This window comes from Macrotis lagotis, chromosome 1 (genome assembly GCF_037893015.1).
Source record: "Macrotis lagotis isolate mMagLag1 chromosome 1, bilby.v1.9.chrom.fasta, whole genome shotgun sequence".
Lineage (NCBI taxonomy): Eukaryota > Metazoa > Chordata > Mammalia > Peramelemorphia > Peramelidae > Macrotis > Macrotis lagotis.
Genome location: NC_133658.1, coordinates 112,663,224 through 112,689,525, shown reverse-complemented (window position 1 = coordinate 112,689,525; position 26,302 = coordinate 112,663,224).

Genomic DNA, 26,302 nt, shown 5'->3' with positions numbered 1-26,302 from the left:
AAAGCAGCCAAAAATTACTGACAGGAGAAGTATCTAAACAGTGTATAAATTGGATTCAAATACAAAAGCTCATCAAAGAGCTTAAAAAAAGAATTTAAAAACCAAAGAGAGGAAGAAGAAAAATGGAAAATAGAAATGAAAGTCTTGCAGGAAAATTGTGACAAGTAGACCAAAGAAATATACTCCATATAAAAATAAAAACTAATCAAATGGAAAAGGAAACATAGAAGACAGTTGAGGAAAATAAAATCCTAAAAATTAGAATTGATCAGTTAGAAACTGTTGAAGTTACAAGACTACAGGATTCTATCAAACAAAATAGAAAGATTGAAAAATTGGAGAAAATGCACAGTAACCTTCTAGGGAAAACAAATGACCTGTAATACAGATCAAGAAGAGACAATCTACAAATCATGGGGCTACTAGAAAGCCTGGACCAACAAAATAACATAGAAAACATCATGCAGAGGGAAAACTACCCCAATCTATTAAAACAAGATAATGTTATAACAATTGAAAGAATCAGCAGAACCCCTATGGAAAAATACCCCAGGATAAAAACTATGAAGGTTGTAACAGCCAAATTCCATAACCCTCAAATAAAATAAAGAATATTGCAAGCAGAAAAGAGGAAACATTTCAAATGCAAAGGGAACACAATCAGACTAACACAGGAACTATCAGTCTCAAAATTGAAGGATCAGAAGAACCTGAATAAACTATTTTGGAGAGCTAAGGGCATAGAATTACAACCCAGAATGCACTACCCTGCAAAATTCAGCATGTACTATAAGGGAAAAAGATGGATGTTCAACAGAATATAGGACTTCCAGAATTTCCTGACACAAAGACCAGAACTGAACAGAGATTTCAATTGCCAAATATCTGACTGAAGAGTTATATATAAAAAAAAGGTAAATGAAAAAGAGGAATGAAAACAAAATGTTGGTCCCAAAAAGAGAAGATATAACAATTCTAATTCTTTAGAAATTTACTTCACTAAGGAAAATTAGAGGGGAAAATATAAGTGAATCTAATGATATTGAAGTATAAAACCCAAGAAGAGAAAGAAAAAGTAAGCCTCAAGTAGGGGTGTTAACTTTAACCTGTGTCTTATTATCCTTTGACTTACTTTAATCACAAGGTGCAAAGCATCTTGTCTAATGAGGGCATCATAAACTGTAAGGACCTGAGTCAGTGTCTCTGTTTGTAAGTAACAGAGAACATTTGTAAAATTCTCAGGTGAGACCTCCAGAATCTTCCAGTAGTGAGAGATCTTCAAGATTCTTACAGTTAACTATATAAACATAAGTATTCTGGGTGGGGGAGATAGATAATAGATCTTGATTCACTTAACAAGATGTTAAATACATTGAGTGTGTGTGTGTGTGTGGGGGGGTAAAATGAAAAAGAGAATAGGCCTGGGGGAGGGGAACAAATAGTTCAAGAAATTAAATGTTTTGAATGATACTTTGACTCTTGGTGTGTACTTTAAAGATACATGAAAAGGGGATAAGGCAAAACATGATTATAATTATAATTTGATGCAATTTGAGTCAATGCCCCTTATCAAGTAATCAAGCAAACAAGCTGAGATGATATCTTGATTACAATAGGAGCTTATCAAGCAATCAAATAAACTGTGTTTGATGATACCTGAATAATAATATTAGAACACCAAGGAAAGAGGCAAAAAGTTTTATAATTTTAGATGTAAAGAAGGAAGAATGTGAATGCTGAGTAAATTCTCTTCAATAAATTTAGCCCAGTGAGGGAATAAGATACATTCCCACTTGGGTTTAAAAATCTTACTTAATCTACAGGGTAGGAGGGGACAAGAAACAGGAAGGATAAGAGAAGAAGGGACTGATAAAAGGGAAGGGAAGGTATAAGTGAAAATAAACAAATTTAAATTTCTAAAATGTCAAAGGGAAAAGACAGTAAAATTTTGATGAGGAGGAATAAGTGAAAAGGAAAGAGATAAATGGAGAAAGATAACATGAAGGGAAATACAGAATTAGGAATCTTAATTGCAATGTGAATGCAAGGAACTGTCCCATAAAATGGAAGCAGATAGCATAATGGATTAAAAAACAGATTTCTACAATATTTTGCTTCCAAGAAATACATTTGAAGCAGAGAGATACACACAGAGTAAAGGTAAAAAGGTTGGAGCAAAATATATTATGCCTCAGATGAAGTAAAAAGAGCAGGTGTAGCAAGCCTAATCTCAGAACAATCTCATTAAAAGGGATAAGGAAGGAAACTACATCTTCTTAAAAGGGACCATTGGTAATAAAGCTATATCATTACTAATCATGTATGGACTCACTGATATAGTATCTAGATTCCTAAAGGAAAAACTAAGTGAATTATAAGGAGAAATAGAAGGCAAAAATTTAATAATGAGAGACTGAAATCTCCCTCTATCAGAACTAGATAAATCTAACAATAAAATAAACAAGAAAGTAGTTAAGAAGGTGAATGGAATCTTAGAAAATGTAGATGTCATAGACCTCTGGAGAAAACTTAATGGGGATAGAAAAAAAGATACCTTTTTCTCGGCAGTACATGGCACCTTCACCAAAATGCACTAGGGCACAAAAACCTTCAAATCAAATGCAGAAAGGCAGAAATAATAAATACTCACTTCTCAGGCCATGATGCAATAAAAATTACATGTAATAAAAGGTTTTGGGAAGATAAACCAAGAACTAATTGGAAATTAAATCACTTTAACTCAAATGACTTTATCTTAACTAATGGGTGCCCAAGAACAAGAGATAGAAAGACAAATTCCATTCAAATTAACTGTAGATTACATTAAATACCTGGGAATCTACCTCCCAAGATCAACTCAGAGACTGTATGAACAAAATTATAAAACTCTCCTCATCCAAATAAAGTCAGATCTAAAAATAATTGTAAAAATGTCAAATGCTCATTGACAGGTAGAGCTAATAAAATAAAAATGACAATTCTACCCAAATTAAATTACCTATTCAGTACCTTACCTATCAAACTACCAAATAACTGCTTCTCCCTAAAGCAACAGTCATCAAAACTGCCTGGTACTGGTAAAGAAATAGAGTAATGGATCAGTGGATTAGGATAGTTTCAAAATTGCAGGAAAAGACTAGAGCAATCTAATATTTGACAAATATAAAGACATCAGCCTCTGCGATAAGAACTCACTATTTCACAAAATTGTTGGGAAAACTAGAAAATAGTTTGGCAAAACCAGTCATAAATCCATATCTAACAGCCTATACCAAAATAAGATCAAAATGGATACAGGATTTAGACATAAAGAGTGATACCATAGATAAATTAATAGACCAAATATAATCTATCTGATCTATGGAAAAGTGATAAATTTATGACAAACAAGAATTTATAAATTGCAGAATGAATGATTTATACTATATTAAATTAAAAAGTTTATGCACTAATGAAATCAATGCTGCTGAAATTAGAAGAAAAACAGAAAGCTGGTAAACAATTTTCACAACCAGGTATTTTGATAAAAGACTCATTTTTAAAATATATAGAGATTTAAATCAAATTTATAAGGTCACAAGTCATTTCCCAATTGATAAATGGTCAAAGGGTATGAACAGTCAGTTTTCAAATGAAGAATTTAAAGTTATATATATTCATATGAAAAAATGCTTAAATTATTATTGTCTAACAGCGAAATGCAAATCAAAACAACATTGAGGTATCATCTCATACCTATTGGACTAACCCAGTTAAGAAGATGAGAAGATGATCAATGTTGGAATTAATGTGGGAGGATTTGGACATTGATACATTACTGGCAGAGTTGTGAATGGATCCTACCTTTCTTGAGAGCAATATGGAATTTGTGCCCAAAGAACAAAAAAACAAACAAACTGTTCATAGCCTTTTTGATCCAGCAATTACAATTCTAGGACTATATCCAGGAGAAATTGTAAAAAACAATGGGAAAAGTCCTACATGTTCTAAAGTTTTCATAGCAGCTTTTTTTTTAGTTTTTTTTTTAATTTATTTTTTATTCTCATTTTGTACAAATTTTTTTTGCATTAATAAAATATTGTTGTTTACAAGTAAACAAAATACCCCTCCCCCCATGAATATAGATAGACTTGCTTGGGTGAAAAAAGTAAAGGGGGGAGAGAAAAAAATTAAAATAAAAAAAATAGTAATAATTGTAGGTGTGGCCAGGTGGTGCAGGGCACAAAGCACCAGCCTTGGAGCCACGAGCACCCGAGTCCATATCCAGCCTCGTAAAACCAACAATCACCCAGCCATGTGACATGCAAGCCACCTGATCCCCACTGCCCTGCAAAAAAACCAAAAAGAAGGAAAAACAAGAGCCAAAATAAAATAAAATAGTAATAATAGTAGGGGTGTCTGGGTGGCAGACAGAGCATTGGCCCTTGAGCCAGGAGCACCTGGGTCGGAATCCGGCCCCAGACACCCAAAGACCACCTTGCTATGTGGCCCCAGGCAGACCACCCAGCCCCACTTGCCCTGCACCCTCCCCCAAATAATAATAACAAAAAATGTGCTTCAGTCTTTGTTCCAACACCAACAACTCTGTCACGGGTGGATCACATTCTTTATGATAAGTCCATCACAAAAGTTACTTCCATATTTTTCCAAAGTTGCCATTGCTGATCGCAACTCCATCCTTTCTTATTTCTCCACTACCATGTACTATGTTTTCTCTCTCCTTTCACTCTGACTCTGCTGTAGGGATGCTGGGTGGTGCAGCAGACAGATCCCTGGCCCTGGGGCCAAGACGCCCTGAGCCCCCATACCACCCCTTAGGCCCAGAATCCACCTGGCCCTATGGTCCTGGACAGGCCTTCCAATCCCAGCCCCTTGCAAAAAGTAAAAAAGAAAATGTGTTCTATCTGACCACTCTTCCCCCCATGGTCCATCCTCTCCTCCTTTATTCACATCCCCACCCCTTCCCTTTGCTCCCCCGTCCTTCTTGCTCCAGATGTCTATACCCCATTGAATATATTTGCTATTTCCTCTCCTAGCCATCTCTGATGAGAGCAAAGTTTCCCTCATTCCCCCTTGCCTCCCCCTTCCATATCATTGCAATAGCTCATTGTAATAAAAAAAATCTTATTATGTGAAATATCTTGGACTATTCCCCCTCTCCTTTTTCTTTCTCCCATTCCATTTCCCTTTTTTCTACTGACTCCATTTTTACACCATATTTTATCTTCGAATTCAGCTTTCTCCTGTGCTTCGACTATAAAAGCTCCCTCTACCTGCCCTATTAACTGAGAAGGTTCATATGAATATTATCAGTATCATTTTTCTATACATGCAGTTCATCCTCATTAAGTCCCTCATATTTCCCCCCTCTCCTCCAATCTCCTTGCTTCACCTGAGTCCTGTATCTGAAGATCAAACCTTCTGTTCAGCTCTGGCCATTTCAAAAGGAACCTTTGAAATTCCCCTGGTTCATTGAAAGTCCATCCTTTTCCCTGGAAGAGGACATTCAGCCTTGCTGGGTAGTTCATTCTTGGCTGCATTCTAAGCTCTTTTGCCTTCTGTTATATTGTATTCCTAGCCCTACGAGCTTCCAATGTAGTTGCTGCTAAGTCCTGTGTCATCCTGACTGCAGCTCCACGATATTTGAACTGTGTTCTTCTGGCTGTTTGTAATATTTTCTCTTTGACTTGGGAGTTCTAGAACTTGGCTATAATATTCCTAGGGGTTGGTTTTTTGGGGATTTCTTTCTCGGGGGGAATCGATGGATTCTCTCCATTTCTATTTTTCCCTCTGCTTCTAGAATATCAGGGCAATTTTCCTGTAGTAATTCTTTGAAAATGATATCAAGCCTCTTTTCCTGATTATGACTTTCAGGTATTCCAATAATTTTTAAATTATCTTTCCTAAGTGTGTTTTCCATATCAGTTGTTTTGTCAATGAGATATTTCACATTTTCTTCTAATTTTTCGTTTTTTTGGTTTTGAAGTATTGATTCCTGATTTCTGGTAAATTCATCAATCTCCCTGAATTCTATTCTTTGTCTGAAGGATTTGTTCTCCTCAGTTTTCTTATCTCTTTTTCCATCTGGCCAATTTTGATTTTTAAAGCATTCTTCTCCTCAATAACTTTTGTTTTTTTAGATTTTTCAAGGCAATGGGGTTAAGTGGCTTGCCCAAGGCCACAGAGCTAGGTAATTATTAAGTGTCTGAGACTGGATTTGAACCCAAGTACTCCTGACTCCAAGGCCAGTGCTCTATTCACTGTGCCACCTAGCTGCCCCTCCTCAATAACTTTTTGAATTGTTTTATCCATTTGACATAAGCTGGTTTTTAGCATGCTGTTTTCTTCAGCATTTTTTTTGGATTTCTTTGATTAAGCTGCTGATTTCATTTCCATGTTTTCCCTGCATCTCTCTCCTTTCTTTTCCCAGTTTTTCTTCCAACTCCCTCATTTGATTTTCAAAGTCTTTTTTGAGCTCTGTCATAGCCTGAGCCCAATTTCTGTTTTTCTTGGAGTCTTTAGATGCAGGAGCTTGTGCTTCCTCATCTTCAGACTGAGTATTTTGATCCTTTTTGGGCTCAGTTGCAAAATATTTCTCAATAGTCTTCCTCTTATTCCTCTGCTTACTCATTTTCCCAGCCTGAGCCTAGTTTTGGGGTGCTTCCTGAGCTTTTGGGACACTCCTACAGGGGTCTCAGTGTGTGAGGCTCTTTCCTCCCTCCTGGTCTGTGAATGACCATAAGAACCTCCCTCTGCCACGGGGCTGAGGTGGAGGGGGCCCTGCTGTTCTATGGGGGGACCTAGACTGCGATCAGGATCTGGATGCAGTCAGACCCCAGCGTTCTGTTCCGGGGCAGAGGAAAGAGCTCTGCAGTCTCTTTTCACTCCCCTCCCTCAGCTCAATGGGCTCATGCCCTGGGGGCTCCTGCTTACTGGCTCAGCCAGCTTCTGTTTCAGGGTCTGGGATTCTGAAAGACCAAGCTGCTGGCTGCGGGCCCTGAGGGCTAGGCTCCATGTGCTTGCTCTGGCAGAGGTCCCCGCTGTGCCCCTACTTTTTGCCCAGTGTTCCCTGGGGTGCAGCTCAGGAGACTCCCCCACTGCTGTGAGCCGGGTCTCCCAGCGCCATGGGGCTGCCTCCAGGAGGCTGAAGTTCTTTCACTCTGGCCGGCCACTCCTCCGGTGGGCCACCCCTCCGGCGGGCCACCCCTCTTATCCCGGGAAGCAGAGCCTTTCTGCTCTTTTCCAGGTTACCTTGAGTAGGAGAACTGCCTCTTTGTGGGTTCTGTCTCTTGAAAGTTTAGTTAGAGTCCTTAGCTTATGAGTTTTATCAGAGAGCTCCTAAGACTCCATCCCTTCTTGTCACCATCTTGGCTCCGCCCCCCCCCATATTAGCTTTTTTGTAGTGGCAAAGAATTTGAAATTGAGGGGATGCCCATCATTTGGTGAATGGCTAAACAAGTTATGGTACATGAATATTATGGAATAGCATTGTTCTATAAGAAACCATAAATGATCAGATTCTAGGGAAACATGGAATAATTATGGGTTCTGATGCTGATTGAAGGGAGTAGAATCAAGAGAACAATGTACCCATCAATAATATGAAACAAACTGCCTTGATGGAAGTAATTCCTTTTGACAGTCCAGAGAGCAAGGACTACTGTATTAGATTGGTAATGGTCTATATTATCACCAGAAGAAAAAACAAAACTCAGGAAAAAAAGACCCCTCCCAAATCTGATGAACACTTATATAAATTATCTCTTATATATCTCTTTTCCTTCATTCTAATTCCTCATTAAAAAAATTATTAATTAGTATATATGTTTAACAAAATATGTACATAAAATGCTAACTTGATTGTTCACTACTGAGGGGAGGGGGTGGGAAAGAAGAGTGCAGGAGAATTTTCTAACTTGGAAATATGCATGTACAAATGGATGAAAATTTTTAAAAAATTACAAATTGTTGCCCAGGTGGCAGAATAATAGGAAATATAATGGGCTCTCTTCTCTCTTTCTCCCTTTGGAAGTTAAAATACTTCTTCATCGATCTAGAAAAATAATAATTAATTTGATGGCAAAGTTCAAGAAGAAGTCATGGTTCATTATTTTTCAGTTCCAGGTTGGCATAGAAAGACAAAAAAAGGAGAATTAGTTCTGAGAAATAACATTTGGATTAGGGTGACAATTGAAACAATGTAGTACAAGGAGAGGCACATAGTAACAAACTGTTGGCACACAACTTCATAAAAACTATAGGGACATATGACAACCAGGAGTATTTTTGCTCTTTATAAAGTTCTAGTTCATTGATTCAAGGGGAGGGTGAAGAGTAGAAAACAATCATATAAAGCAATGTTCTTGGTAAGTTGTAGACCCAAGTCCTAGGCTGTGTGACTAGTAGAAAAAGTTCAGAAGCAGGTAGGATCTGTGTTTCTTAAACTCCAATAGTAGAACAGAGTTTCAGTTCTTACTCTAGCCTAGTTTTTAACCTGTGGAGGAATAATTAATGCTGAAGTACCAGACCAAAGGGAAGTCTTAGGTTTTATCAATGATCCAAAAAGTTTCCTGGTTGACTTAACATATCTGAACCCAACAATAGTCTAATGTTGCTCAGAGCAAACTACAGACAAAATCCTTATTAGGATGACTATTTTGAGAGAATGAAATATTGACAGATACCTATCCTGAAATATCCCGGCAACATGGAATGATACAAAGTTTAATATCATAATAAAATAACAGTAGAATCACCCAAATACTATTTACAGAAATGTGCAGAGCATAACTCTACCAACAATTCCACAGTCAGGAAGTAGACTAGAAAATGCAAATAAGCCACCAAAAGAAATTCCATTATAAAAAAAAAAAGCTTTTGAAATGATGAGTCTCAACATCCAAATGCAGAAGAAAAGCATTTCTTCAACACATGTACAAGCAAATCCTGAAAAATTGTGGATCCAAATTAAACTAGAATTCCTGGAAAAGGTGAAATAAGGGCATTTTGTAAATAGTTCAAATGTTTTTTTTTTTTTTTTTAATAAACAAAAGGAGACCTCTAGAGGGAAAACAGAATAGACATGACAAGTAAAGGAAGAAACAATTGGATTAATAGCTTAACACAAGTGGTACAAAACCTTATCCAGGTTGCAAACTCCTTGATGATGTGAATAGATCAAATATAATCCAATGTCTCCATGAGGCAACAAGGATCATTAAAAAACTATCAAAAACTGGGGGAAATGGGAGAAAATGAAAGGTATCTCAGAACAAATATAACTGACTTAATATCAGAGTCAGGGGAAAAATAAAATATACTTGGAATTGGGGAGAGGGAAAGAAAGGTTAGGAGAATTTGTCTGATGTTAATGTATAAGAGTAGTATAAATAAGGCATAACATTTGAAACTCAGTCTCATCAACTAGTGTAAGGACAGAATTGTACATTCAAACAAGTGGGTACAGAAATATATTTTATTCAGCAATTAAACAATATAGGAGGAAAGGGGGGGACAATGTAGATCAAAGGAAGAGCTAGGCCTATGCAAAGTAAACTCCAAAGATGTAAAAAAACTATTTTTCCTTTGGAACATTCAGAAAATAGGTATGTGAGAGAATGTGAGACAAGTCTGATTGTGGTGTAAGAAATGATGAACTCTGTGGATTCAGAAAAGCCTGAGGAAAAAATATATATGTATATATATATATATATATATATATATATATATATATATACATATATATATGTGTGTATGCATGTATGTATATGAATGTATGTATGTATGTATGTATGTATAGGATAAGGTATAGATAACAAGGAGAATCATTTCTCAGGTCATTTCTAATTTTATTTATTAGTGAATTTCTTTTTATTTTATTCACAGATTTATGCACAAATTTAGAAACTTTGCCATTGTATCCCATGAGTCAAAACAAAATTAAATAGATTAGTTCTAGATAAATTATTGGTGTTAAATTCTCTGCTATGCAATAACATTTTATATGTAAAAAATTCAATTTGGTATTTAAATAGGGAAAAGACAAATTAGGAAATTAATTTTTGTGCAACTAAATTTTGCCATGTTGTTTTCTACTATAACCATTATCTTATATCAAATAAAATAGGTTATTTGGGACTAAGACTAAGATAAGGGGAGGTAGACAGCTACCTAGAGTGGATTACACAGGGGATAAGATGAAAAATCATTTTAAATATTATTTCAATAAATATTTTATAAAAATTTAAAATCTAATATAAGAAGACTTCTTCCTTCTATGCTTGTCATTTTATATTTATGGGTCTTAGTTTTCTTCTCTATTACAAAAGAAAAAAGTGGAGAGAGGTAGAAGGATAGGTTGGATCATTGTAGTTATTTGTGCTTTCAAGTTATCTCTGAATCCTATGAAGTCATAATTAATCATTAAACTTTTATCAATTGCTTATCAAGTGTCAAGCACTGGGGCTAAACTTTGGAGATACAAAGATGGAAGCTATATAATTTCTGTTCTCAGGAAGTTTACAATCCTAACTGTATATAGGCATTTCCTTTGGGATTGATCAACTTACATCTATTAAAGTAACTCCTGAGAAAGTCAATAAGACACTGCCTAAGGTACAAAAATACTTTTTGCTGTACCAAATGTTCTACAATCTTAAAAAAAAAAACTAGCCATTTAAAGATTGTGCACACTGAGAGAAAGTACTTGATATGCCACTTCATTTAATTATGTCCTAATTATTTTATCATTCAATCCTCAGCTTTTGTATATGATTAGTCAATCTATCCTACTTTCTGTTGTAAAAAAATGTTTCTAGTTAAAAGGAAAAATGGACCCAGTTTTAAGGAATGATTATGCTGCTACAAATTGGTCATTAGGAGCCAGGTACATTTCATATTGGTTTTTATGAAACCCTGGATCTCCATGAGTATTTTGACTGATAAAGTTATTTCTCTTCTAGTAGAAGAAATACTAAATTATAACAGCATGGCATAGTTGATGGAGATCCAGCTTCAAAGCAAGGGTGTTAGGGTATCCCAAAGTGGAATAAATTGCTTTTGAAGCTCATGAGTTTTTTCCTTGCTTTATTTCTTTAATTAAATTTCATGTAACCAATCTACTTTGCAAATGAGATTCTTATTCAGATATTTCTGGCATAATAGTTTACTATCTCTGGCATAAAAGTTTAGGTTTCAAGGTATGTTATGACCAAATAAATCTGGGAACAGATAACTGAACAATATGCTACAGTGGTATATAACTCAATAGTTTAAGGCAACCAGGTTAGGCTGAAACAGGCATTTTATTCTGGGATTCATGCCCTACTTTTATAGATAATTAAATAAAGGCCCTGAGAGGCTAAAAAAGATATTAAAAGTAACCAGAGGGTAATAAAGTAGATAGAATTCTGTATTATGAGAGAAAGACTTGAGTTCAAATCCTATCTTAGACACTTAGAGATTTATATGACATTAAGTCAATTAAACATTTCAAACTCAGTGCTATTGCCAATAAATTGGAGATATCAAGAGCATCTAATGCTCAGATATATATATATGAGAACCCAGTGGAATTTATCTATTTTTATTACTTTAATTAAAATAAAATAACTTTGAAAAGCAAAAGTGTTACAGTATTACTACTATGAATGCTAATAATACTACAATATATAGTACTATAATAATCATTGATCAATAAAAAAACATTTATTATGCACCTATCTGGGCTAATTAATAACAAAGGATACCCAAAAAGGTAAAAGATGGTCCCCACATTCAAGGAACACATGTTCTAGTGGTGGAGGCCACACTATTAGGTTATAATTGAAAGGGGAAGATTCTAAAATTAAGAGGTATTGGGAAAGTTTTTTTTAATAAAGAGTGAGATTTTAAATGAAATTTGAAGGATGCAAGGCTGGTGGTGTTGCAGTAAATAGAGCACCAGACTTGGAGTTAGGAGGACTTGAATTCAAACCTGATCTCAAACACTTGCTAATTTTGTGACCCTGGGCAAATCACTTGATTGCCAGAGATAGAGTGGGGGGGGGGTGCTGAGATGAGGAGGTTGGGGAGGGACTTGATGCAAGAAGAGCCACCAGTGGACTAATTCAGTAATCCAAAAGAGAGGTTCAGGGACTGAACCAAAAATGTCAGTATAAGAAGAGAGAAGAGGGGTATATTCAAGAGTTGTTGCAAAGATTACAATCTATGTCCTCTGCATTTGATTAGATAGTGAAGGAGGCCTGGGGAGGGAGGAAGTGGTCTGAGAAGTGGTGAAGAGTTGAGAGAACTCCTAGACTCTTTTCTGAGTTACTGGAAGGATGATTGTCCCTGTCATCATTGTCACCATCATCATCAGTCAGAATTACTAATTTTTCTACTAAAGAAAAAATATGGCTTTATATTAAAGCATGGGGAAACATGGACAGATGGAACAGACACTGAGATAAATTCTATTATCAGAAGATTTAATGACTTGCCATAATTGCTTAATTAATTAAAATAATAAAAAGAAGCTAGATGGAAATCAGAGAACAATATAATTTGCTATATGAATTTGTATTTTTACTCATAAACAATCGAAATTTAAGAAAAAAAGTCAGTCTTGCATTAAAATTTTAAAGGTTAGGAAGGAACATTTTTTTTAATTTGCCTCAGGGCGATTTTCATAATTCTTTGTCTTTAGGGAGAAAGCTAATTGAAAAACCATTAATCATTATCATTGGAAAATATGGTGTTTGAATTATATCTATTTGCATGTACATGCATACAAATGCATATTTATGCATATCTATATTATATATCTATAATATCTATCTATCTATCTATCTATCTATCTATCTATATATATATATATATATATATATATATATATATATGTGTGTGTATGCAAGTAAGTATCAGGCAACAGGTTGAATGTCCTAGGGTCTTCAGGGAAGGAAGATTTATGTATTATCAAAATATTTTATCCCATGCTTTCCCACATGGATTTGTCAAGTGATCATAGGGCACTTGGCTAAGGCAATTTTTAACCATATTTATATCCATCAAGGAGCATGGCTGTGTGGACAGAAATGAGGCTGAGTTGGGGTCAATTTCTTCCTCGGACACACACTAGCTGTGAGTCCTTGGGCAAGTTATTTAACCCCTCAAGCTCTTGACAACTCTCTAAAACTATAAGAAGTATCGATGGTGTTAACCTGTATTAATGAGAGAAACTACTCATCCAGCATATGTTCAAGCTACCCTTATCCCTTATGCCTGAGAATACAACCAACAGAGATTATTCCACCCCAACCCCCACTTGCTACTACTCTATTTGGTTTTAGGGATAAGGAGTTATATTGTGTTGGATGAAGGCTATATCTGGGTTTTTATTCTGAGATGGATTGGGACTAAGCAGTCTCTTCCAGATCAGATTTTCTGTGACTCAATTAATTCACTATAAGACTGTTAAAGATCTACTTGCTCAGCTTGGTCTTAAGACATAAATCTTCAAAATACAGTCAAAAAGCCAAGAGAGTCATGAATTCTAATATAGTGAAGGAAGAGCAAGATCACTGTGTGATGTTCACTTACAGAGATCCATGAAGTTTATGTCCTAAAGACACTAGATTTAAAATATCAGATTAAACATTCCCAGTTACTTAAACTGTTTTTTTTTAATTGAGATTTCGGTTTTAGAACCACACTCAATTTAACTACACCTATTGAAAACTTCAGTTAGTTAAAAATCACATTGTTTTCAACTTGGAAAGGACTCAGTGTTCTTTTAGGGAACAAAATGATTTGAAATGTATGTCTTCCTAAGAAATACAAAAGGGTCATCATCTCCCATACTTGTTCTTTTGTTTTGAAGATGTTGAATAAAAGGAAGAAGGGGAAGCTAGGTGGTGCAGTGAATAGAATACTGGGGACAGGAGGACCTGAATTCAAATCTAATCTCCTAGCTGTGGGAATCTATGCAAGTCACTTAAGCCCAATTGCCTTGCCAAAAAAATGAATAAAAGAATGAAAGTTTTCAATTTGTCAAACTTTTAAAACAATTAACATGGACTTAAGTCCACAAACAGTTAAGATAATTATTCTTCCCTTTCTGGGTATTCAGCTTCTTCTGGAATCCAAGTAGTTATACAGAATTAAATCACTGTCTTAATATGTGATTCCTTTGAAAAGAAAAAAAATACTCAGGGAGTATATTGTCTAGAGAGCCAAATAACTTGATCCTTTTGAATATCCCAGTTTCCCAAATTTCAGTATTCAGAGGTAAAATATCACTTTAAAAGTAACAACTTAGAAAATGAATTCCACAAGATCGTAACTCAGATGTAACTGAAAAGGGTCTTAAAGAAACATTTTTTCAAATAATAACTTGCAAAATTAACAATAGTTCTCTCTTCCATTGTCTCCATCATTTTTCATGTGACTTACTAACACAAGAAAAAATAAAATAGAAAGATGTTTCACTGCCATCTCCCTCTTCTATGCATTGTTGGAAAATGATTTTAACTTTAAGTAGAGCAAAAATTGTTCTGAAATTCTTATCAATCTCATTGACTTGTCCATGCAGATTGGCTTCTCATCAGAAGTAAAAACTGCACTCCATTTTACTGATGTTGGCTTTGGCTGTGGTTGTCTGTATATCTGGTGTCTAGATTCAGAGCAGGACTGTACTTCACAGGCCATTGTTGAGAGAATCAAGCCTGTCCTAAGGTTGAACATTACTTGTTTAACAACTAAAGTTTGAGCTGAAGAAGAATTTGGAGACAAAGGAACTGTAGAAGATAATTCAGTGAATTATAGAGAATGTGAATGTCATCATCTCCACCTGTGTAGAGTGTAAGAGTGGTCCTATAGGAAAGATCCTGATTTACCCTATCCTTGGGTTTGATTCTATGTGTTGTGGCTATTCTTATACACTGAAACAGTTTGCTCCCACCAGGACACCAGAAAAGGATTGGGTGAGAAATAAGAGTCAAAATTCATCTCAGGGGTTCACCCTTGAACTTCTGATCAGCTGGAATCAGCTAAATGGGTCAAGAAAGTGGACCAAAAAATGAAAAAAAAATGAAAATGTACCATTTTTTTTTTTATTTTTCTCATAAGAAGTTTAACAAATTTGCTACCAGCCTTCATGGAAAGAAGTTGCTTAGAACTTCCAGCCAACTCATCTTATATTCAATCTTCAAGGTAGTTGATTAAGTTATAAATTTCACAAAGGAGGAGACTTCAAAACTTATTAAAATTGACATCAAATTGGATGATGAGATTAAAAATAAAGAGAGAAAACTACTCTCAAAATCTATGATGAGACAATGGCTGTCTGTTGGAGATGTACTTTTCTGTATGAATAGTCATCCACCTACCTTTATTTACCTGTAGCTGTGCAAAAATATTACTATAAACTGCTGTACAGCCTCCTCCAGCCCCACCCTGATGATGAGGTTGCTATGGGTATATTATCAAATATAATACCAAAAATTCCCTGATGGTATACATCTCTAAAATTGTGGATAAAGGCAACTTCTATACTTTTGACCATGTCTTTTCTTATCTTCCCATCAGTCTTATGTTCTGAATCTTGAGACTCAATTATACTCTTTAGAAAAAAAATAAATATTGATATCTGAAGTCAATTCAAAAGAAAATTATAATGATGTACTAATATTTTAAACCTATTGAAAATGTCCTTTTTGGTAACATTACTGGTCTGATTCATATGGATTAATTCTCTATAAAGACAAATACCATTATTGCCTACAAGATAAGACATGAAACAATATTAGCCTTATGGTGTGAATAGCTGATGAAGACAAAACCTCAGCTGGCCTATTTGTTAAAACTAGTGAAGAGACTGAAGCATCTGATCAATCTAACCTGATGGTGTCCTGAATATCATTTTTCCCATTTAAAGTGAATTGTTTATTATTTTTTCAAATTACTAAAATAGCCTTGTTGTAAAAGTCCACATAACCCCCTCCCCCCCTCAAGGATAGAGAAACTACAAGGAAAATAAAGTGAGGAAAAGTTTGTGCTTCAGCATGTATTCAGATACCATCAGTTCTGTCTTTGAGATGTATTGCATACTTTATCATGTTTATCAGAGAAATCACTTCAATAATTTTTTCCACAGTTGTTACTGCTAGCAAATCTTTGACAAAAGTGTCTTGTATTTGAGTATCCACTCCCACAATTTTATATAATACCATTAAATTCAGCTCCCTCCTGGGGCTTGTCCATATATGCTCCTTCTAACTGCCCTAATAATGATGTTTATATGAGTTATCAGTATCATCTTCCCTTGCAGGAATACAAGCAATTCAATATCATTAAATCACTTAAAATTTGTTCTTCTCATCCATGTTATCTTCACCTAAGTCCTGTAAATGAATATCAAACTTTCTGTTCAACTCTAGTCAGTTTGACAGTAAACTTTGAATGTCCATTTTTTAACCTGAAAGAGGATGTCCACTTTTGCTGAGTAGTTGATGCTCAGTTATACTCCAAGCTCTTTTGTCTTCTGGAATATCATATTCAAAACCATATAAACTCTTAATGTAGACACTGCCAAATCCTTGGCAATCCTGACTGTAGCTTCATGATATTTGAATTGTTTCTTTCTGGCTGCTTGTAATATTTTCTCCTTGATTGGGAGTTCTGCAATTTGACTGTTGTGTTCCTGTGAGTTTTTATTTAGAAATCTCAGGAGAATGTTGGTGGATTCCTTTGATTTCTATTTTACCCTCTGCTTCTAGGATATCAGGGAAATTTTCCTGGAGAATTTCTTGAAAAATGTCTAGACTCTTTTGCTGGTTATAGCTTTCAGGTAACCTAATAATATTCAAATTTTCTCTCCTGGATCTGTTTTTAATGTCAGTTGTTTTTCTGATGACATAGTTCCCATTTTCTTCTAGATTTGCATTCTTTTGGTTTTATTTTATTGATTCTGATTTCTCACAAAATCATAAACTTCCTTTATTTCCATTGTACATTTGAAGGGATTATTTTCTTCAGAGAAATTTATTATCTTCTTTTCCATCTGGCCAATTCTGCTTTTTAAGGCATTCTTCTCCTTATTTACCTTGTGGACTGCTTTTTTACATTTGATCTAAACTGATTTTTAAAGTGTTATTTTCTTCAGTGTTTTTTCTTCTATCTACTTCACCAAACTGTTGCCTTAATTTTCATGGCTTTTCTGCATCACTCTCATTTCTCTTTCCATTTTTTTCTCTACTTGACACCAATTCATATATTCCGTGGAGGTTTTGGATACAGAAAGTTTGATCATGACATTTGAGTGTGTATTTACAGCTTTCTCTCTTCCCCCTCCCACCCCCAAAACCTTATGAGAGGGTCTGAGTGCTCTCCTGGCTCTGTGGATGATCACAAGCACTTACCTCTGTCAGGGAACTGTGAAGAGAGTCTTTTCTCCACTATGGTAGGAAAACTCCCCTTTCTGGGCCTTGAATCTGAGTATGGGCAAATCAACAGTCTCTTGTCTCAGAGCAAGAAAGCAGAAAGACCTATACAGTCTCCCCCAAACTCCTTACTCTCTGTGGGAAGTAGCTGCTAGGTGACTCTGCAGTCCTGTTTCTGGTTTCCAGGACTGAGAAGATCTGCTGGACTGGATTACATGCTCACTCTGTGCTGCAGAGTTTTCCTCTTGACCTTACAAATTGTCCTTGGCAATCCTTGGATCGAGAGATCTGAAAACTACCAGTCCTGTACCAGATCATGGTTCCCCTCAGTGACCCAGGCACCCTGTGGGCTGTTCCTGAATGGCTGGAACTAGTTTGCCCCAGGGCATCCAGCATGGCCTGGGCTACAGTAGCCCTTTCAGCCCTGATGTGACAGAATTTTCCCACGAATCTTCAAAGTTGTCTAGGACTAAAAAATTGTTTCACTCAGTCTTTCTGTGGGTTCGACCACTCTAGAATATTTTTAGTCATTATTTAACAAGGTAATAGAGACATTTTGAATGGTTTGGGGAAGAATTTCTAGGATGTCCTGCCTTCAGTCTGTCATCTTGTTTCCACCCCATCATGTTTTCCTGAATATCATTGAGGAATCTGGAAAACATACTATTGCTGTTGCTGGGGGGTTATATCTAGATATTTGCGAGAAAGATGAAGAGAAATATTATGCATGCATTTCCATCAAGAAATTGGACCTTTTTTGTCTTCTACCATGAAACAGAGTTAAGAGTCAAATGTTCACTACCCTTTAAAATATGCAATAAGCATAATGAATACCCAGACATTCCTTAATGTTCTTGCTGATAATATTGACAAAGGTAAAGTCTCTTTGGGTCAGCAGCTCAATAAAGTTCTCTTGCACTGTCTGAGAAGTATAAGTGGCATCTGACTGCCGTTCATAAGATCTAGTGTTTTGGTCTTGATGGAACAGAGCCCAGTTCTCATGAATATTACTAAGGGAGTATGTTATCTTTTTATGTTTTTTTTAAATTTTTTTTATTGATTTTGAATTTTACAATATCCCCCAATCTTGCTTGCCTTCCTCCATCCCCACAGAAGACAGTCTGATAATCTTTACATTGTTTCCATGCTATACATTGACCAAAATTGAATGTGTTGAGAGAGAAATCATATCTGAGATCATTTCCTTAAGGAAAAAAATAAAATTTAAGAGATAGCAAAATTACACAATGAGACTTTTTAAAAAAAAATTAAAGGTAAAAGTCTTTGGACTTTGTTCAAAATCCACAAATCCTTCTTTGGATATGGATGGTATCCAAAATTGTCCCTGATTATTGCATTTATGAAATGAGCAAGCCCATCAAGATTGATGTTGCTATTAGAGTGTACAACATTCTTTTGGATCTGCTCATCTCGCTCAGCATCAGTTTATGCAAATCCTTCTAAGGCTTCTTTGAATTACCATCCCTTCTGGTTTCTGGTTTATAATAGAACAATAGTGTTCCATAAAATACAGATACCACAATTTGTTCAGCCATTCCCCAATTGATGAACATTCAGAGAATTTCTATTTCTTTGCCAAAATGAACAGGGCGGCAATGAATATTTTTATTGTAGTTATATTTTTACCTTTTCCCATGATCTCTTCAGGGCATAGACCTAGTAGTGGTATTGTTGGATCGAAGGTATGCATATGTTTATTGTCTTTTGGGCATAATTCCAGATTGCTCTTCAGAAATTTTGGATGAGTTCACAGCCCCACCGACAATCAGTTAATGTCCAAGATTTCCCATATCCCTTCCAGGGTTGATCATTGTTTTTTTTTTAATAATATTGGCCAGTCTGAGAGGTGTGTGGTGGTACCTCAGAGATGATTTAATTTACATTTCTCTAATAAGTAATGATTTGGAGCAGTTTTTCATAAGACTATGGATAGCTTTAATTTCCTCATCTGTAAATTGCCTCTGAATATCCTTTGAATATTTGCCAATTGAAGAATGGCTTTTGTTATAAATTTGACTCAGGTCTTTATATATTTTAGAAATGATTCCTTTGTCAAAAATACTAGTTGTAAAAATTGTTTCCTAATTTAATACATTTCTTTTTATGTTGGTTACAGTGGTTTGGTTTGTGCAAAAGGTTTTTAATTTAATGTAATCAAAATTATCTAGTTTGCTTTTAATGATATTCTTCTCTTCCTTGGTCACAAATTACTTGTCTTTCCATAAAATCTGACAGGTAAACTATTCCTTGATCTCCTAGTTTGTTTATAATATTGTCTTTTATGTTTAAATTCTGTACTCATTTTGATCTTATCTTGATATAAGGAATGAGATACTATAGGGTATGAGGTTGCTACCATACTAACTTCCAATTTTCTCAAAAGATTTTTTATCAAAGATAGAGTTTTTATTCCAATAGCTAGACTCTTTGGGTTTATCAAACAGCAGGTTGCTATAATCTTTTCTTGCTATGTCTTTTGCACCTAGTCTATTTAACTGGTCCACCACTCTATTTCTCAGCCAATATCTGACAGATTTGATGACTGATGTTTTATAATGAGAGGATGGTATCTTAATGAGATCAAAGTAGTATGATGGCTGGATTCCACTGGGCTACCAATGATGGAATGCTGAGAGAAAAGAAAATCTCAGGCAATCCATGTTTTTTTGTGAATGATGTGACCCTGCTATTTAGTGTTTCTGTTCAGTCATTTCAGTTGTGTTTGACTCATTGTGACCCCATTTAGGATTTTACTTGGCAAAGAAACTGGAATGGTTTGCAATTTCCTCCTTAAGTTCACTTGGTACACAAAGAAAATGAAGCAAACATAGTTAGGTGACTTGCCCAGAATCAACAAGTAGTAAGTATTTGAGACCAAATTTGAATTCAGGAAGATGAGTATTCCTGACTCAAGGCCTAGAACTTTATCCACTGTGCCACCCAACTGCAAGTTGGGCATTCACCATGGTGGTCCATCCATTTATTTCTCTTTACTGACTGCTCATGCTCTTATTATGGAATCTATTTATCATTCAATGTACAAAATGAAGTTCTGGGGACATTTGTGGTGTCCTAAAAAGGAAACAAGTGCATGTGTTTGAGGAGACCAGGTTGCCAGTACTTCCATGTTTGTTGTCAATAATTGTTTTGGCTTCATTGTTGACTTGAGATCTAATAAAAGTGGTCAATACATTCCTCAGTTTGCAGTTGAACATTGGCAAATAGTCCCTGCAATTATCTTTGACAATATTAATTGCCCTTGCCAGATTGTGGCAGAGATCCACAAATTCTGTGGGCTAAAGGAAATGATTTTATTCCTAAACAGCTTTCTATAAAAGTTATAGAAGCTCATTTCATCATCAATTCAGATTTCTATTAGACTCTAACATAACACCAATGCAGCAAATTGTTAACAATGCAATAATATCTCTCTGCATATACTTAATCCTATCTTAACAACTTGAGACTTTCAAAACACATTGATCTTAAACCTTATGGATTCTGTGTTATACATAGCACATTTGAGGACCACTAGGTATCATAACTTCAAACATTTTCATTTGATGCAAGTTGAGTTACCTATTGTCATACTCATTCAACTTTAAAAAGAAGCAGAAAAAGTGTTCTGTCCATAAGATATATCTGATCACGTTGGTAGTTTGGGCAGCACACAAAACAATTCTTATCTCTATTTCTCAATGGCAAATGTAGTGCCCCCAAAATTTCAAGTGAGTGCATTAAGAGGTTTTGCTGCAAGAAGTGAACTATCATTGATTTTTAGGAGAGTGAAAGGAAAAATTAAGGAAATATTTTCTATTTGATCAAAAATAAGAAAGCAGGAAAGATTTGTGCAGTGTGATTATCATCAATAATACCTGCAGATGTGTTAATGCCATTCAAATAATAAATCAGATATGGTGATGAATCTTAAAAAATATAAATAATAGCTAAATTTTCTAGAGTAGCAAGAGGTTGGTAAAACACTTTACATATATTATGCCAGACTAGGAAAAGAAACACTGCCAGAGTAATTTATGTGACTTAACTGAAGAATAGTTTGTAATAATAACTGATTGTCATAGGATTTAGTTTATTGAATATTGTTTATAGAAAGGAGGGATCTTGGTATCATAAATTTGAAACTGGGAAGAGTTTCAAAGATCATTTAGTTTAAACTTTTAGTTTAAATTTTTTACAGATGAGAATGCTGAGGCCCAGAGAGTTAAGTGTCTATTCAAGGCCATAATGGTGGCAGAACCTAAGTTTTCTGACTTCAGATCTAAAGGTCAGAAACATGAATCTATTGTGTCAAAGATCTATTGTGGCAAGTGTATAGAGGTCTTAGATAACCAAAGTACAATGCAGTAAAGGAAAGAATGGAATAAAAATGATTTTGATTAAAAATATAATTCATAGTTTTCCTCAGGGCCAAACTTTTATGAGTTGAGGAACATCTATGTATAGTATGGAACAAAGGTGTACCCCAAAACAGAAAAAGAAAGCTTCAAAATTTTCTGTGTCACTTGAGGAAATATTTCTTTGGGGAATAAGCTGAATTCTAAATTGATATAGTAGAAATTTGTGAAGATGAGAGACAATAGCCATAACAATGTGGATTAGGTTGAGAAAGCTTTATGCAAAACTAAAAATGATATTGACTGACTAGATGTCCTTCAAATACTGAATTTTATGGTGCTAACAGTATTTGATATGCTTTTTACAATGTTGAAACAACTGAAATAGTGTGGAAGAGTTATTAAGGAACTCCTTTGTGAATTGGTTTGCTTACCTTTTCCTGCTAGATCACCTGCCCTAACTTCCCTAACAACTTCCTTGTGACCTCATGACTCATCAGATTCCCTGTCAATGAGGGAAGCTTTTTTTGGGGGAGATTATTTTTTGGGGCATGTTCTGGGCTGCTTGCCCAGTGCGCAATGATTGCTAGTTTTGTCTGAAACAGAAGAATTTTCTCTTGCAACAAAGCAATTAGGTGGCAATGGGAAATGTCAAAAGAATTTCTAGGAGGTAATTAGGAAAATAAATATTCAATAACATAAAACCTTAGTGTGTGTGTGTGTGTGTGTGTGTGTGTGTGTGTGTGTGTGTGAGTGTGATGAATACTGTTGGTATGGTAATGAAGCCTATGAACCCCTTCTCAATATAATTCTTTTAAATAATTCAAGCACTATTTATAAATGTATATATGATAATAAAATCAGTTGTTTTGAAATATATTTAATAGAATATGTATAATTTTTCAATTTTATAGGATCTGCCTTAATAACTCACAATATAGATCAATTGCCAAGAAAAAATTAGAGTTATCAAAGGTATAATGTTGAATCGATGACCTAAGTGCATTAATGTGTACATCTTCTTCATGACCTGAAAAGGACAGAGAATAAATTATAAAAAAAATTACTTGAGAAGCAAGTTACTCTACTTCAAGCCAATATTATTGAGATCCTCCATAGGGACAGGAAAAGCACTTTGTTATTTTTTTTAAGAAAGCATTTTCTGTTCTCATGATTGAAACATTTTCTATATTTCTTGGTACATCAAATACATTCTGACTGGGCGAGAAAGGTATTTGCAGAATTTGTCAAATGTTACTGTAGGCTAAATCAGCAATGATATTTCCTTTGAAAAACTAAATACTTTTCTCAAGTTAATATTATTATAAACTTTAATTTGTAAAAGGGAAGGAAACAGAGAGGCTAAAGAAGTGCAGCAGGAAGCAGTCAGAATGGTTGAATCAGAAGTTGACTCTTGTGACAAAAGTTTAATCAAACAACTGAAAAAAAGGAGAAATCTCACTGTTTCAGAGAATTATAGGAAAAAGAACTGTGCTGTCAAAAAGTTGCCAGTGAAATTAAAACAATCCTCTGCAAAATTAAAAGCTGAAAGAACAAATTAATTTCAAATTTTAATCTAGGATGGCATCGTGAAAGTATTTCCGAAGTTCTCAGGAATGGAGAATAAGCATCAAAAAGTAAGGGTTAGGTCCAACAGATTCAAAGTTCGACTGTTTACAATTTGATAAATGAAGAAAATGTGAAGGCTGCTCCTCAGTATTGGTTGATAGCATGCAATTTTATTTGATTCAAACATTAAAAATATATTCTTTAGTCAAAATGGGTGGATAGTGATCTTGCTCTTTCCTTGAAAAGTACAAGAACTATGTACTCAACAAAATGTATAAGTACACAAAGAGCTGAATATGAAGTAACTGAATAAATGAATATATTGAAAATGTGCATGGAAAATAATAAAAGTTGCTCACTTGGTCAAAACAAAGTTAAATGATTTTTAATGAATTGCAATTAATCAAAACTCAATAATGCAAGAGATTTGTAACATACTTTAATAGGTATTTTTCCTTTTTTTGACCTTTCCTCTTCCTCCTAATTTTCAGAAGTAAAAAATAAAACTTTTCTTCCTTCCTTTTTGACTGTCTCTTATTAGAATTAGGAATTATGATACACTGGGATCATGATAAGACCAAAGGAAAGCATATTATGTTGAATTAAGCCTGATTTGCCACAAATGAAGATTCAGTTCCTATATGGAGCACTCATATCACTCTTATTGAGCCTTCTGAGTCATGGCTCAGCAAACAACTCCTTTTATAGATAAAGAAGACAAGGCTATGTGTGAGAGAAGGAAATTGTTTTTTGGGGTTGTTTGTTCATAATAGGAATCTATTAGCAATTATTCCTTTCCTCCCCATTTTAGCAGGACACTATTAGTAGAGAGGAAAATCATGTAATAAATATGGTAACAGGGTTCTATTTGAAAAAAGATAAATATTTTCTTAGATGTTCCTTTTAAGTTGGTAGATCAGAAGCTGCATTCATTTAGTGTTGAATACTATTTGCTTTATATTTGCAATAAAACAATAACTACATTGATGCTTTTAGAGTATGTAAGAGCAAGAAATATTTTCATTATTCTGATAGAAGGAAGCATAAAAATTATATAATTTCCTATTTAAAGATCATGAACATTAACTAAAGTTAAACACTAACTACCTTCCCTTCACCCAAATTCTAAAGCAAACACTTTTCTGTAGAAGTTAAAATACAAAAATGATCCATAAATTAAAGAATTTTCACTATAATTTTATTGGACTTTGAGCATGGATTTTATGTTCAATAATTTGCTTTTGTTCTTTCTCAAATTCAATTGTTTTACATATTAAATCCTAATAAGAATACATGATGTTCTCTTATGAAAAATTAATAAAATGAAATACAGGGATTCATGAATAAGAATTTCCAAATAGACTACTTACTTTGATGTATAAAGATTTAAGAGACATTTCCCTTTAGTATAATTCAATAAAAATTATTATTTAACATCTTCATGTACCTAGTTGAAAGCTAGATGTTATAGGCAGAACTGGAACTAGGGCAAGGCAATCTGAGCTTTTTGTTATAGTGTACTGATAATTAATGCATTGATTGATAATGAATGATAATATCACCCAATTGTTATAGCATGTAGCTCAAATTCCAAAGCCCCTTGATATGAGATTCAACAATTTATATCAATGCTGTGCTTCTGTGAGGAACAGGAATGAGTTGTTGAGAGCAGGAGAGCATTCCAACAATGAGAAGAGAGTCTCACTTAAATAGGTTTTGGAATTAAAGTTTATATAATGTTTGAAAATATTTTGAAATTTAAAATCTTAGTTAAATTTAAATTTTACAACTTTTAATCCTTCAGTAAAGTAGAAAAGTTGCTATTAATACCCAGGGAACAATGGTGGTTTTAAAATAAGTTAAGAGATGGAATGTTTTCACTGCCAACCCCATCAACATCACCCCAGTTAAGATTTTCATTGCATATTCTTTTCCTTCTCTCAATCATCTTCATTCAGATTTCAACCTCCTAGACTGGCTAATTAAATTTGAAAGGTTCTAATGAGCATAATGAGGAGTTTAGCAATGATATCTAATATTTTAGAAGCAACTACCTGGTTAAAATAACAATTCTTGTCATTATTCCATACATATTCTATACATTATTCCATGTCTTTAAGTAGTCATCCACTCACATGCATTTTCTTAACGTATTTTTTTATGTCATTGTTAAGCTTATGGAATGTATTCAATTAAGGTGGAATTCCTTGAATATCCAGTTACATTTAGGTCTTTTTCATTTGTTGCCTTGTTAGACTTAAATTTCATAATGAAAAGTTTATTAATTTTGTGATTGCCAAATTTCACAGAATGACAAAATTATCAACTAAATTTCTTTATTAAATATACTTTGTCATTTATATACCACTGATTAATAACTTTTGTCTTCTCTACTGAAAATAATCACTCTACTCAAGAATTTTTCTTAGATCCCTACATTTTGTGCTGCTGCTCCTATGAATAGAGAAGAATCATTTTCTATACGAGGAATTCTTACTTTTTTGTCATAATCTCATCTGACAGAATGGTGAATCTTATTAACCCTTTTATCAGAATAATGCTGCAAATATATATATATATATATATGTCTACATATATACACATAGATAACATACATATATGTCCTATTCAAGTTAAATATTCCCTGAAATCTACTATTAGACTTTTTTATGGTTGTATATATATATATATATATATATATATATATATATATATATATATAAACATGTGAATTCCAGTTTTGGAAAACATGTTAAGAACTCTGTCTCAAAGGTGGAAAATGCACTAGTAGAGGTAAGAATTTTTTTTCATTTTTCAAAGTTTATTTAGTATTTTTTCTGTCAGTTACATGAAAAACAGTTTTAGCATTCATTATTAAAATTTTGAATTCCAAATTATCTTCCTTCCTCTCTCCTCATCATCTTTCTATCTCCCCCTCAT